At 48.0% G+C, this 14,713-nt stretch overlaps 1 protein-coding gene across 1 annotated transcript in view; it reads right to left on the bottom strand.

Moving 5' to 3' along the window:
- Positions 1-10,405, bottom strand: part of THRA (thyroid hormone receptor alpha) — a 113,095-nt gene extending 102,690 nt beyond the window's left edge. The window contains exon 1 of the mRNA XM_083583362.1: positions 9,960-10,405. The gene's annotated coding sequence lies outside the window, so the exon portion shown is untranslated. The remainder of the gene's footprint in view (positions 1-9,959) is intronic.
- Positions 10,406-14,713: the final 4,308 nt, after the last annotated feature.

Genomic DNA, 14,713 nt, shown 5'->3' with positions numbered 1-14,713 from the left:
AATGGCTTAGAGCCCAGTTATTGGGAGTTGCAAACCTGTAGCATTGCAGTTTGGGAAAAGATTAAAGGCCGCCTCGTATTATTTACTTGTTTGTTTGTTTAAGAGATTTGTAGGCAGCCTACCAGGGCTATGCCCTTGTGAAGTAACATACCACTTCTGCACAGTTCCTCCCTTGCACTCGTTCCTTGGTGGAGATATAAATAGGAAGTGCAACTCTGCCCCAGGCTGAATTCGCCTGGAAATGCGGTTCGTGTGAACTGGGGTCTCTATACAATCGTACCTTGGTTGTCAAACGCCCTGGAACTCAGACGTTTTGGCTCTCAAACACCGCAAACCCGGAAGTCATTGTTCCGGTTTGCAAACATTATTTGGGAACCCAAATATCCGACGGGGCTTCCGCAGCTTCTGACTGGCTGCAGGAGCTTTCTGCAGCCAATCAGAAGTTGTGACTCGGTTTTCGAACGTTTTGGAAGTCAAACAGACTTCCGGAATGGATTCTGTCCTACTTCCAAGGTATGACTTTATGGGGAGATGCACCAGAGGCATGCTGCGATTAACACGGATTGTGGCGGCACCTTTTTTGAGATACCTCACGTTGTGGCAGCTGCATATACAGCCTCCACAAGAAAGCAGAGAGCTGGTGTTCAGGCAGAGATCGCTGACAAGTGTGAACCACTTTAACTGGCCCTCAAATCCATATAACCGAACAGAGAACTGGATTCATATCTGAAAGGCCTTGTATAAAAGTCTAGGGCCTTCTTTAGCAATGCCTTCATAGTGCTGTAGCCTAGGACAGCTCACTGTCTCCCAGCCCCTTCTCTGTAAAATGGGAATAAAAGAGTGCTAGGAATCTACTGTGGGACAGCTATCCTTTGTCCACTCACTTTTTACAGGGCACCGGCATGATATCATAACAGTTTGCTTTCCCCAACCCTGTAAGGTTCTTCTGTCTTATTTGCAACTTCAAAAAATCTGTCCTCCCCCTGTGGCCACCCTAAAAAAAAAAAAAAAATGTTGCAATAGTAGTGCAGTCCCAGCTTGGTGCTGCTCTTTCAACTGTGGCTTTGACCTGTGCAGCAACCTATCCAGTGGGTGCATCTATTGACACACCTTTAGAATTTGGCACAACTTCACTGGCGCACACTTCGTTTGCCCGCCAGTGCCAGTTCAGTTCCCCCTTTCAAAATCAATCTTTTAATTTGCACCTTTTCTATATATATTTAAAATTATTAAAATATATTCAGAATAGCACCTACTCTGACAAGCATTTTAGCACAAATCTGAACACTGATTTTAACTCTGTGTGTGTGTGTGTGTGTGTGTGTGTGTGTGTTTCCTTTTGCATCAGCACTATTATAGCACTATTTCGTTTTTTCTTATATATTTATCACTTTTCTTCCATCACAGACCTCAAGGGTTCCTAGGCAGCATCTTCTACTTTAAGAAACTGTGCAGAAACATTGGAATTTCAAAGGTGTCTTAGCACAGTCTCTTCCCGCCTCCCCCCCCCCAAGTTATTTAAAAAGTGTTTGGAAAAAATCAAAACGAGGTGCTCAGGTGAATTGTCCTAGGTGGGGACGCATAAGGCTTTATCGTACCAACTAGAGACTAGGCTAGAGACCAGTGCAGATGCAAAATATTAGGATGGGCAAGAGAGAGAAACCATGCAACATGCTATACCCCTTCCCCAACACGCATTTAGCATAGAAAGTCAACTATGGCTCCTTTTGCAGCTTAAAATAAATGTGCCTCGATAGAAACCACAAGACGAGGGAAGTGTAAATAGAAACAAGAAATAAATGTTCAGGTTTCGTTGGCCTTGAAGTCCCCTTCTCAATTAGCCACCTCTTGACGGTCCCGCCTCATTCATTAAAAGACAAAGATAACAAAACAATGTTCTGTTCTAAATGTAATCTTCAACAAAGCATTGCAGTGTGGAGGGCTCCTCTTCAGGGTCACAACCACTCTTTCAGGATATAGTACTCCCATTGCACATCTCAGGATACAGTACTCCATTTCATTCTACTGCACATCTCTCCGCCACAGATCAAGGCTTCCACTCCTCACCATCAGCTAAAGGACTGTATTCCACAGCCACGGAGCATGCTCAGTTCACACTGGGCTGTTTATAGAGTTCCTTCTCCTTATGGGCTCTTTCTAAGGATTTTGTTTTAATCCTTCAGTAACATCTGAAGGACCACAGTTCCCCATTCCTGATATACAGGATAATGCACCTCTGAGCATGCAAAGACTAATTTCCCCTCTTTATTGAGCAAATTCCATCGCATCTGGAATTAAGGAAGCAGTCTTAAATCTAAGGCAGCCGGCAGGCTCCCAATGCAGGTCCAAGCCTGGTCACCTCTGTTTCCAACAATTAAGTACTGCCCCTTTATCCTTTAGACAGCATTCTGATAACTGCGTCTGAATATTTTTCAAACTCCTAGCAGTATCCCCATACTAACACTGAAGCATATGTTAGCTTTCCATACCTTACCATCTTCATTTCATTTTAAACACGGCGCCATTACTGGAAAGATGAGAAGTGTTTGTTGTTGCTGTTCTAAAAAATTGCAATGTACTCTAATCATGATAATTTTTCACCACCACCACTGCATCTGCTCATTAATCCACAAGGCTGAAATCCCCATGTGCAAAAAGAGAGCAGAGGCACTACAGAAGAGGCATTTGTGGCAGTGGCCTGGGAGGAACCTCCAGGCAGATTCAAACAAGTCAACCGAACAACCAAGGACAGAAAGAAGGCAACTGTCCCCTCTCTAAATTCCAGGTAACAGGACTTGGACGAAGCCGTATCTTCAAGGCCAAAGGCTGAGCATTAACAGAAAGGCCGGTGCAAGGAGAGATGTTCAGTGTGCAGTTTTCCTCTTTTCAATATGCAATTCAAAGAACAATTTTTTATGGCAATAATAAAACTCAACAAAAATAAAATTCCAATGCAACAACCACTCACCTATCAAATCTCCCACCTGTCCAGATTTCCCAGTACATTTAGAAACAGCTACAACACCAGTGCCCAGGTCAAAGCCCCTCAGGACCAATTTGAATGTCCGCAAAACTATCCCTGGCTGTAGTCTAAAAATGGAGAAACAGACAAGAGCCTGAGAGAACTCCCATAGCTGATGGGAGGCAAAGGCCTCAAAGGTGAACAAATGATCATTATTGTTAATTAATTAAATTTGTGGGTGGCACTGTGGTCTAAACCACTGAGCCTCTTGGGCTTGCCGATCGAAAGCTCGACAGTTCGAATCCCTGCGACGGGGTGAGCTCCCATTGCTCTGTCCCAGCTCCTGCCAACCTAGCAGTTTGAAAGCACTCCAGTGCAAATAGATAAACAGGTACTGCTGCAGCGGGAAGGTAAATGGTGTTTCCGTGCGCTCTGGCATCCGTCACGGTGTTCCGTTGTGCCAGAAGCGGTTTAGTCATGCTGGCCACATGACCTGGAAAGCTGTCTGTGGACAAATGCTGGCTCCCTCGGCCTGAAAGCGAGATGAGTGCCGCAACCCCATAGTAGCCTTTGACTGCACTTAACCGTCCAGGGGTCCTTTACCTTTTTACCTTTTTGCCTGCTTTGTCTTGCCCAAGGCATCCAATAGCAACTTGGAACCAAACAAGCAGACAACAAAACCCCACGGAGATACATTAAAACCAAGAGGAAGGATAAATGATGGAATGTGGATAACAGTGACAATATTCAGCCAAAACTTCCCTACCCACCACACCCCGGCTCCTTTTCCACTTTTTTCCAGGCTATGCCATTTTTGCCCCTTTGCTAGGGAGATGTTTGAGGGAATCTTTAAGGCCTCAATCAGAGGAGGCCTCTGTAGTGGCCTCAGAAACAGCATTTCTGCCCAGTGGAGCTGGGCCTGTTTTCTCCCCATCTTCGCCACCCCGCCCCTTTGAATCAACCATTTATATCAAAACTGTCAGGGGAAGAGACTCTCCACGTGGGTTTCACAGCTGACATACCCTCCGCCCACCGCCACCCTCACACAGCAACTCCACCTGCTTCTGCCAGGCGTGGTGAACTCTGCTCCACTTCCCTTCGGGAAGCAAGAGGGAATTTGGAAGGAGAAAAAGCAGCGGCAGACCTGCGTGCCTCAGAAGACCCAGCCGGGGTGGCCTATACTGTACTGTAACTTGACGGCGAACTGCCTGAAGACGTGCTAGGCCACAGCAACAGGGGAGGGGCGAGTCTGCTTGGCTCGCGTCTGATCAACAAGTTCTCCCCAGACCAGCTTCTCGGGTGGCTTCCTTCCAGCAGGGTTTGCCCTTCCCTGACGCCTTGCAGGGACCGAGAGCTGCTTTTCACCGAAGGGGTGGCTTATGGGCGTGCAGCATTCAGCTGCTGCTACCTGCCAGAAGCAGAGCAAAAGCGAGGGTGCAAATACAGGCCAAAAGGAGAAATTGCAGCATCTAACCAGGGAGTTCTGATTCCCCACGCGAAACCTTTGGCAGAGAGGGCATTAATAAGCTGTTGTCACGTTATCGGAGGATCTCGCTTCTGTCACAAACTGCTCGCTAGATTGTCCTAAGCATGCCACTGCGTCTCAGCCTAATACCACCACCGGTCTTCTTGACAAGTTTGTTGTAAGGATTACCGAGATAAATACGCACAGCGCACTTACAATTTAGACAGAGCATTACATCTTTCAGCATATTATTATAACAACGCACTCCACCACCAACACCAGTGGCAGCGAGGAAGAAACAAACCCTCAGATCTCGCTGCTGTAGCACAAAACCTCTAGGTTTGAATACCAACATTCGCCTGGAACATAGTAAGGGAAAGAATGCCTATGGGCATGTGCAGAGTGTTTCCCTCATTACTGAATCGCCACAACTTCTGGGATTAAGTAGATGGTTCCCACCTAGGTCTGAGCTCCAGCACCTCTTATTTTATAACCTTCTTGGCATCAACCTCCCCTACCAAACAAAGCCGCTACACACCGTGGTTACGAAAATACACAACTCACAGTTTCTGCACTCTGGGGTTTTCTGAATGCTCTTGGAAATGTCAGCTTTTTAGTCCGCGGCTCGGAAAACCAATGTGCATATGGACTTTTTTTTTAAGGCACAGCTTTTCCAGCTCCCAATAACATGTATCTAGGCAGAACAAAACACTGTTTTATTAGTTAAAATTGTTTTATTAGTGGGCATTTAACTTTGTTGAAAGTTTGCAAAGAGTGGCTATTTCTCTGGCAGTGTTCTGCCCATTCCTGGGTCCCAAGATCTCTAATCTTTGAGCAAAGTCTGCCATGCCTGGGTTTCCTGCTAAGAGACCATGTGTCCTTGGTTTCTGGCACCAGAGGATAGTGCCACTAATGCTGGCTGAGCACTTCCAGGGCCTCCTCCACTGCAGCAGTGAAACTCAGACAGCCATACTGTGTAAAAGGTCAGCCTATGTTGCTGTTGCTACACAAGAACCAGTGTGGTGCAATGGAAAGACTACTGTGTCAAATGCACCAGGGACAGATGCAACACCCTTACCCGACCATGAAGCTCACCAAATGGCTCCAAGCAAGGTATTATCTATTGGCCAAGCCTCCTAATAGGTATATCCCCCACAACTGCTTGGGTGGTCATGCAAGCTGAGTGCTAACTGTATGTATAAGTGCACACTTGTGAGCAAATGTATATAGGTACTGTATTCCTACAAGGCACGTGCAAATATTATACTTCCTGCATATACAGCAAGCAAGAAACTTGGGCACACACCGCAACTGAGTGCATACACACCCTTGCGCAGCAAACCCGTACAATGCGCAGACCAGACACCAGCGCACACCTCTAAAAGGAAGATACACATAAGCACCCCCAATATACACAAGTGTTGGGTTTAGAGGGGGTGCATGCAATCACGTTAACGTAAAGAAATGTTTACAATGAAAAATAATCCAGTAATCTGTGACGGCAAACAGACCGGCCTGGGACGTCTCTGAGCAAGAAGGGAAATGAACGATGTAAGATTAACCCTAGAAGCAAATGCTTGAGTGGGTAAGTAAACCCAGCATATCACCCTGCAGTCTGCTCTGTTCTCTGCAATGGCAGCAGCAACTTGTCAATACGGAATGGAGAATCAGCAATGGTCCCAGGGGAAGGGTATCCCCCAGAGTCATCGCAACCAAAGGTCAAACCAGCATTGTAGCATTCACCAGCCGGAAGCCACGGCACACAGCATTGGCTAACGGTGCTGCCACCAAGCCCGAGGTGTACCACGCAAGTGTGGGCACACGTCTGCTAATAATTATTTACATAGCTAATAATGTTTACAGGTAGGGAAACCTGTTTGTTGTTGTCGGGAAGCTTCCAGCAAAAGCACAATCACCCACATATCGTACAGGCAGTTCAGGCTTGCAACCAGAATGCTGCCCTTGAGCTGCCCACTGCAGATTATTCCCCACAGTGGCACCTCTGGGCTCCTACGAAACATTGCCAGGGCACAGCCATAGCAAAGCAGAGCACCCATTCGCCCTATCAGATATATTCTCTCTCTCTCTCTCTCTCTCTCTCTCTCTCTCACACACACACACACACACACACACACACAGCCCCACCTTCAGGACAAGCGCCCCTTACTTACATTCCAGTACCAACCAAAAATGTTCCATCTACAAATACAAGTCACCAGAGCCAGGAACCTGTTTTTTGATGCAAAGGACAGCATATCTGAGCACACACCAAGTGTATTTCCTACCGCTGTAGAGTAATCACAGTTTGCTTCTTCCACGCCTCTGGAACTGGGACGGAAGGGCTTCCAAAGCTGGACAGCACAACACCTCTCTCTCTCTCTCTCTCTTGAGAAACTGAAAGGATACTTGAAAAGCAGTGCCCTCTCTCTCCTTTCCTTAGCCAACAGCAGGGACAATACATTCTGATGCTTTTGCCAAGCCCCAGTTGCCTGGGAATAAGGGAATTTACAGGTCCTCCATATGTGTGTGTGTGTGTGTGTGTGTGTGTGTGTGTGTGTGGAGAGGGGGGGCATGTGTAACACACACACACACATACTTCAAATCCAGCAGGGATGTTTTCACATGTGTTACCAAAAGACCTTTACAACTTCCTTTCGAGTCTTTTAAATGCACAAATGGTGCCATTGTGATATACAAAGGCAAAGAGGGACATTTCAAATTTTAAAATATTTACTGTAACTTTTTATAAGGGTAGGGAATGCGGGGAGGGGGGAGACACAGGACGGGACAACGACAGTGAAGGACTTTCAGTGTACCGACGGAGGAAAACGCCCCAAGTCTGCCCTAAGCTCTTTGCGATGTTGACAAAACTCTGCTCTCGCAGGAAAATAAAGGATTTATGGGTTGGATTCCCAGCTTTGACCTCTGACTTTGGACAAGTCACATTGCCTGGCCTGCGTTCACCCCTCCATTGCTTACAGGCCGCATAAGCTCCTTTAGGATGGGCAAGGCTGAAGTTGCTCTCCAGGTCACGACCTTTGCCCTTTTACCCACTACCAACATGCAACCAACACTTGTAACTTCCTTCAAAGCCTACTAGCTATAGAATTTCTTTCTTTAAAGAAAGAAAAGGCACAGTTGCGCCTCCCCACCCCCCACAGTGAAAGGTGACTTTGATACCACCCTCCCCGCTCCCCATACACAGAGCAAAAGTCATCTCGCTCACCGAAGGGAGGTAATGTGACAATTAATATTGCATGGTGATATGGCAGGGCAAGGCAGCTAAAGGCGGACATAGGGAGATCCCTACATGGGGGTCAGAGTGGGAGCCAAAGGCTAGTGAAAGAAGAGAGAGGGACACGGGTCCAGAGGGAGTGGAGGGGGTCGCACATGCACACATCCAGACAGAGAGCGCTGGACCCACGCAGAAAGAAACAAGGTCCGACCTGAGAGGCGGACTGAATTCTCCACCTAACCAAGCCCCTCCAGCACACCTGCCCCCTCCTCTCCCCCACCCAAAAAAACCCCCTGCGCCCCACATTTTCAGGGGAAAGGGGCTGAAAGGTGCCTGGCTTGACCCTGTCACCTCTTGTTGACCCACAGTAAGGGACAGTCCTCTAGGGACAGCCTTGTGTCAAAGGGCAGGCCCTCTTCCTCCCCCTTCCTTTGCGTCCTGCACCCCACCTTAACGGGCACCAGCAAGCAAAATGTGTGGAAGTGGGGAGCTTTTGCTGCAATTAAATATATATACATAGACAAACAGCAAGTCCAAGTCTGACGAGAAGAGGGAGGGGCAGAGCACAGCAGCACCTCCTTGCACAGCAGCAGTGGCGGAGGCAGCGTTTGCAGTTCCCCCCTCGGGCCAGATGCGTGCAAAAACTTGCATGCTGTCTGGGCTGCCATGGACATAAAAACAGGGGCACAATTCCAGGCCACAGCAGCATAACAGAGCTATCCTGCACCCAGCACACACTGCCACCACCGCTGTCTCCATTTTCACATTTAAATAAAATATGTCACAGGGAGCTGGGGGTGAGAAGCTTTTGCAGACACACATCTCAAGGCTTTTGATTTTTAAGAACCAGGATGCATTAGCAGCAAGGATTAAACCAGCCCCCCCCTAGTCATGTCCCATCATGGACAGCTGTCACCACGACCACAGAACTGAGGATCAGCGTCGACCCTCAGGACCCCCCTTCCTTCAAGGACAGGCTCCCTGCTGCATGGGTCCCTTTCAACCCAAAGTAACCCCCTTCCTCCCCCCTCTCTCTGATCAAGCCAAGAGGGGGAACTCATCACTCACCCCTCCGACCCTTCCCCTCCCATATTTGGGGGGGGGCAAGAAGGACTGCAACATGCAAAGTTAAATCCAGCTCAACCAGAAAATCGGCCCTGCTGCCAATGTGAAACAAACACTACGCAGTCCCCCCTACAGCCCCCCCAGACTTGTGATCGGCCAGCCACATGCCAAACGTCCTTATTTTTTAAGAAAATATTTACCCATATTTGCCCCCTTTTAAACACCAATAGAAAATAAAACGCCATCCCCTCTCCAAACTCCTCCACCCCAAAGTGAATGTCAAAACTAGTTTCCTAGCTGTGGCCTTTGCAAACCATTTTTTTAAAAAAAGAGTTAAATATAACAAGAAAAATGAAATAAGAAAAACATAAACCCACTCGGGATTAGAATCCGAGGCACCACTAGTGCCAAGTACTGGATTCACACAAGGAAATGTATATATATATATATATATATATCAATCCAACCCAAATAGCTGCTTTATCTCCTAGTTAAGTTGCAGAACACATAATCTTGATTACTGTGGTACATTATAGAGAATTTTGCTTTTGCGGAGAATCACTCCAATTCCAACCTCTTATTTCTGCATGGGAAAAATTACTGCAAACCCCAAGTTGGCACAAACCTCCTGATGAGGGTAGTAAACAAACCAGCAAAAAAATGTTAAAGGAAGTGTGTGTGTGTCCCTTTTTCTTCCCTCTCTCCTTAAAAGCACTCTCCTCTCCATTGCTGGGGAAAAGACAGTATATATATATATATGTGTGTCTGTATGTGCGTGCCACACATACACACACATATATGGCACGCATATATATATATAGTGCCAAACCCGATGGGGGAGGAGAGAAGATGCGGGGTGGAGAAGAGTAAGTGATGAGATTAAACGAGAAGGGGGGGGGGTGGAAGAGAGACGAGAAAACATTGCGCTCCACAAGATTCCAGAGACCAAAAAAAAATCCCTATATGGAAAGGGGGGGGGCTGTTCCACCTTTTTCCCACCACCCCTGCCCGATCTCCTTTAGATTTGCAACGTTGGCAGTGACAGGAACAGCTGCGATGGGACGGGGAGCGCAGGGTGGAGACAGCTGGGAGAGGGTGGGGGGCCGGGAACGGAAGACATATTGGGGTTCAGGAACGCGAAGGAAGGAAGGAAACCACCACCACCCCTCCCCAAAGAGGATCCTCGGAAACGCGCCATCCCCTTCGCCTCCTCTCGGCCCCCTGTAACCTACCTCGGGTTGCTGCTGCTGCTGCTGCTGCTGCCGCCGCCGCTTCTCCTCGTCTTCTTCTTCGTCTTCTTCTTCTCTCTCCCCCCGCCCCCCTTCTTTGCAAGCAGGAAGCTGGCGTCGTGCCCCCCTCCCCTTCCCCTCGCCTTGCTTGCAAGCTGGAGTTTCCCCGCGCGCTTCTTTCGGTGCAGCCCCCGGGGAGGGGATCGGCTCGGGTGCTCGGCGCGCCTGCGAGAAGACGGGCCCGGAGCGGCGAAGGCGAAGGCGGCGGCAGGGACGGCGGCGGCGGAGAGGGGTTTGTAAGATCCTGGCTTGGGCAGCGGCGGCGCTCGCCTGGTGTGTTTGTGTCACTCGAGCTGGGGAAATGGACTCGAGAGCCGAAGGGAAGGAGGCCGGCCTGGCTCCTCCTCCTCCTCCTCCTCCCCACAGCCGCCGCCGCCGCCGCCTTGGCTAACGCCTGCACCCTGCAGGCCGAGGGCGAGTGCGCCAGGGCGCGCGGCGGCAGCGGCGGACACTGCGCGGCGGATCTTGCGCGGCCGGAGGTGGGTTCTTGGAGAGAGAAAGCGCCCAACTCCTCCCGGCGCCAAGTTCTCGCCAGCCCGCGCGCCCCGACAGCGTTGCCCCGCGCTGCGCGGAAAGACACGCCGGCCCTTGCCAAGCGGACAAGCCGCCGGCTTCTCGCAGCATCCCTGCTCGAGCTTTTTCCATAGGCTTGTAAAGCCGGGTCCTGCATGGGCTCGATGGGAAAGTGATTCCCTCTTGAGTTCCGCGGGGCAGAACTCCAAAGGGAATGCCCGGAGAGTTGCTGCCGGAGTTATAAATAAATAAACAAAGGTGCCAAGGCGTTGAAGCTTTCAGTGTTTTCCCTCGAAAGTTTTACGGACTGTGCAACAGACTGGAGCCCAACCGATGAAGCGTCCCCATCAATCATTGCTCGGGCTGCACGCTGATTTTGGCATACCTGTTGGAGGGTGGGGAAGTTGGTACTCCCGTTCTTGGGAAAGAGCCCCAGGGTGTGGTCTGAAAGGCACATTTTGGTTTTTTGGGTCATCTTGCTGAAGCTAAACCACGTGGCTGTCCTGTATGCTGCCTTGAATGTCATGGAAGAAATTCAGGATAGACACAATAAATAAGTAAAGACTGGGACCTTATTATTATTATTATTATTTCATGCCACTCCACAACTAACAGCTATCCTACTCTTTAATTGAGAAACCATGTCTCTGCAGTAGAACACATCTCTGGTGGGGTGGGAGATAGGGAGGTCCAAGACCAATGACGGGGAGTGGAGCCAACTTGTTTTGTCCCTATCATCCTCCCTGCTGAGTTCAGTGGACCCATCCAGGTCCAAGGCCCTGCCCATTCCTTGGCTTAATGCAGAATGTCAACCCCCTTGGTACCTCCTTCAGTTCTCTCTCATCCATGTGGCTACATTGGTTGCAATGGGAGTCTTCGGATTTAAGAAGGAGAAAGTGTGGCTTCACAATCCACATTAAGCAAAGTATGGAGGCTCCCTAAGGGTGTTGACAGCTAGGGCCACCCAATTGTAAGTAATAAGGTATGGGAGGTGTGGCTGGTTAAGAGTCTACTGAGGTTGGTGAGAATGGCCCTGCCCCATTCACCTAAAACAGTGATGGCCAAACTTGGCCCCCCCCCAGCTGTTTTTGGACTACAACTCCCATCATCCTTAGCTAATGAGACCAGTGGGCAGGGATGATGGGAATTGTAGTCCCAAAACAGCTGGAGGGCTAAGTTTGGCCATCACTGACCTAAAAGGACCCCTCTCCACTGGAGCACAGGTGCAAGTTTTAATCCCTTGCATCCCCCATCAAAATAATCAAATTGCAGGTAACGGGGAGGGGGGGGAGAGACATTTATCTTTGCCTGAGAGCCACTACCAGTCAAGAGTGGAGGAGACAAGACATTACGGGGCTAGAGGAACAAACAGTCTGATCAGTCAGATATGTTCACACGCAGCAAGGTCATCCCGCGCCCCGTTACCCACACTGTGTTTCAAGCTACATTTGCACCATGTTGCTCACTTCAGAAAGGAGGCAAGGATATCTGCACCCGAGGCACATGACTGCCCCTGCAGCATCCCCTCCCCCTGGAACTCCTATTCAGGAAGCTGTCAGTCTGCGCATGTGCACTCTCACCTGTTAATGCACAGCAGCGATCTCAAATGTTCATATTACCACTTGCTCCACATCCAGCTTTCAAATTGGATTGAAGCTGGTTTGAAAAAGGAAAGTCAAAGCAACAGTAGTATTGTCCAGAAACTACAGGATCAATATGGATTGTGGCTAACGTCATGGCGAAAGAGATGAAAGATTTACTTTCCCCCGTTTTATTTGTTTTGTAGCATAATAAAACCTTTAATAAAAATGTTTTTTTTTTAAAAAAAAACCAACCCAATAGCAGTGAGAACACCCTGGCTGCAGAGTAAGCGGTAATGCAAACATATGCCCAGTTAGTAGAAGGCAGCTCTATATGTTTCCTCTTCCGTCAAAGTTTAGGACCAGTGCTAGTTATTCAGTGGGGAAGTCAAGGAAACACAGTTTGGTTGCTTTTAGTCTTTTTTCACTTGTTCTAAGATTGAACCATAGCATTCATAATGGGTTCTGGAACAGAATAAAGCCCTTTTAGACACCATTATTCTGGAAGCAGAATTCAAGAGGATTAAGAAGGTGGATGGATTTATTATTACAGGTAGGTAGCCATGTTGGTCTGCCATAGTCGAACCAAAATAAAAAAATTCCTTCCAGTAGCACTTTAGAGACCAACTAAGTTTGTTACTGGTGTGAGCTTTCGTACCAATCACAAATTTAGTTGGTCTCCAAGGTGCTACAGGAAGGGATTTATTATTATTATTACTATTATTATTATTATTATCACCCATGTCATTCATTCTGTTGCCTACCAGGAAGCAACCCTAACTGAGATCAATGGGAGTTATGCCCAAGTGTCAGGCTTTGGGGAATCCGACCCCCCTCCCTCATGACTGCCAGCGAGAAATGGGAAACCAAAAAGTTCTTACCATGGTATTTTATTCAATATTCACAGAGAGAGACGGATGATGCTGCCTCTCCGATAATGGCATTGCTCCAAGTAAAGTCCCACCCCCTCTGTCTCTCCTGTTCTGCATCATCCCTGCGCTGGTTGATCTGTGCTTTCTGCCTCTGAGCTTTCTGTTCTACTACTCTCGATGCACGCCAGGTCCTGGGAGGGGGATCAGGAATGCTTTCTAGAGACGCTGAGTCTGTCAGCTGTCTCTCCTCTGCCGCTGCTGCTGTTGCTTCCTGCTGCTCTCCCAATATTTCCCAGCTTCTCCCCTCTGAACTATAACCTTCTGCAAACCACTGTTCTAAATCTATACCGTCCTCCTCTTCTCGGGAAGGTTCAGGGTGAGGGGGGCAGTCCCCACCATTCCTCCTCAGTCCAGTCCCTGATACCAAGTAAATGCTGAAAAAAGTCCAACCCTCCTCAATGTAGGGATTTCAACTAGATCATACATGACAAATGGCCATCCAACTTCTGTTTAAAAACCTTCAAGGAAAGAGAGTCCACCACCTTTGATGGTAGTCTGTTCCACTGTCAAACAGCTCCTATTGTCAGAAAGTTCTTCCTGATGTTTAGTCGGAATCTCCTTTCTTGTAACTTGAAGCCATTGGTTTGGGTCCTACCCTCCACAGTAGAAGAAAACAAGCTTGCTCCACCTTCCATGTGAGAGCCCTTTAGATATTTGAAGGTGGCTATCATATCTCCTCTCAGTCTTCTTTTTACCAGGCTAAGCATACCCAATTCCCTCAACTGTTCCTCATAGGACTTTGTTTCCATACACTTGATCATCTGGGTCGCCCTCCTCTGCACACCTTCCAGCTTGTCAATATCCATCTTAAATTCTGGTGCCCAGAATTGGACACAATACTCCCAAGTGCAGTCTGACCAAGATAGAATAGAGCAAGACGATTACTTCCCTCGATCGGGACGCTATGCTTCTGTTGATGCAACCTAGAAGAGCATTAGCATAATAATCTGAAGCATGGGGATATCCCAAATTCATTAGTGGAAACAATGCTTTTTTTTTTTAATGCATCATTATTGGCTGTGTTGCATAATTGGAACATTATGGGTTTCTGACTGTGGGCCGCTTCTGACGTCCTTTGTATTGTGGATTCTTTATTATTTGTGCTCACAATGGTATTGAGGCAGTTCTGTGTCATCCCTCTTTCAATACCGTTTGTGCTTGCAAAGGTTTCAGGGCGGCCAAAATGCTCCCTTTCCCATCAGTGCATGTCCGGTACCGTAACTTCCTGTTGAAATCCTGCAACTTTTTATACCCCATATGTTCAAGGCTAGGGTATGTTGGTCCCACTTGTTTGTTTGTTTGTTTCATTAAAAAATATACAATTGATTTTTAAAAACCTCAAACCTCCAAAGGGCAAGAATGCCCCTCCAGACAACAATAAAGTAATAACACTGGGGTAGGAACATAAAACTAACAAAGAGGAATGTGTGTGGACAGTCCAGTATAAATCCAGCATTAATGCACTTTTGTTGCATCAATGACATGCTGTGAGACCTGCAACACCCCCCAAATCTGGAGGGACTTCCATAATAGTTGGCTTATTCAACCCCTTCCTGCGTAGAGACCCAGCCAAGTTATTCATCTTTTGAGCTGACTTTATGTTGCATTTCTGGGCTGGACTTATTCTAGTTAGAAGGCACACACGGAACAAAGACTCGTGCTGCAACCATCA

Source organism: Podarcis filfolensis (genome assembly GCF_964270895.1).
Source record: "Podarcis filfolensis genome assembly, chromosome: 13".
Lineage (NCBI taxonomy): Eukaryota > Metazoa > Chordata > Lepidosauria > Squamata > Lacertidae > Podarcis > Podarcis filfolensis.
Note: the sequence above shows the minus strand (reverse complement) of the source record. Positions and strands in the feature narration are given on the sequence as shown.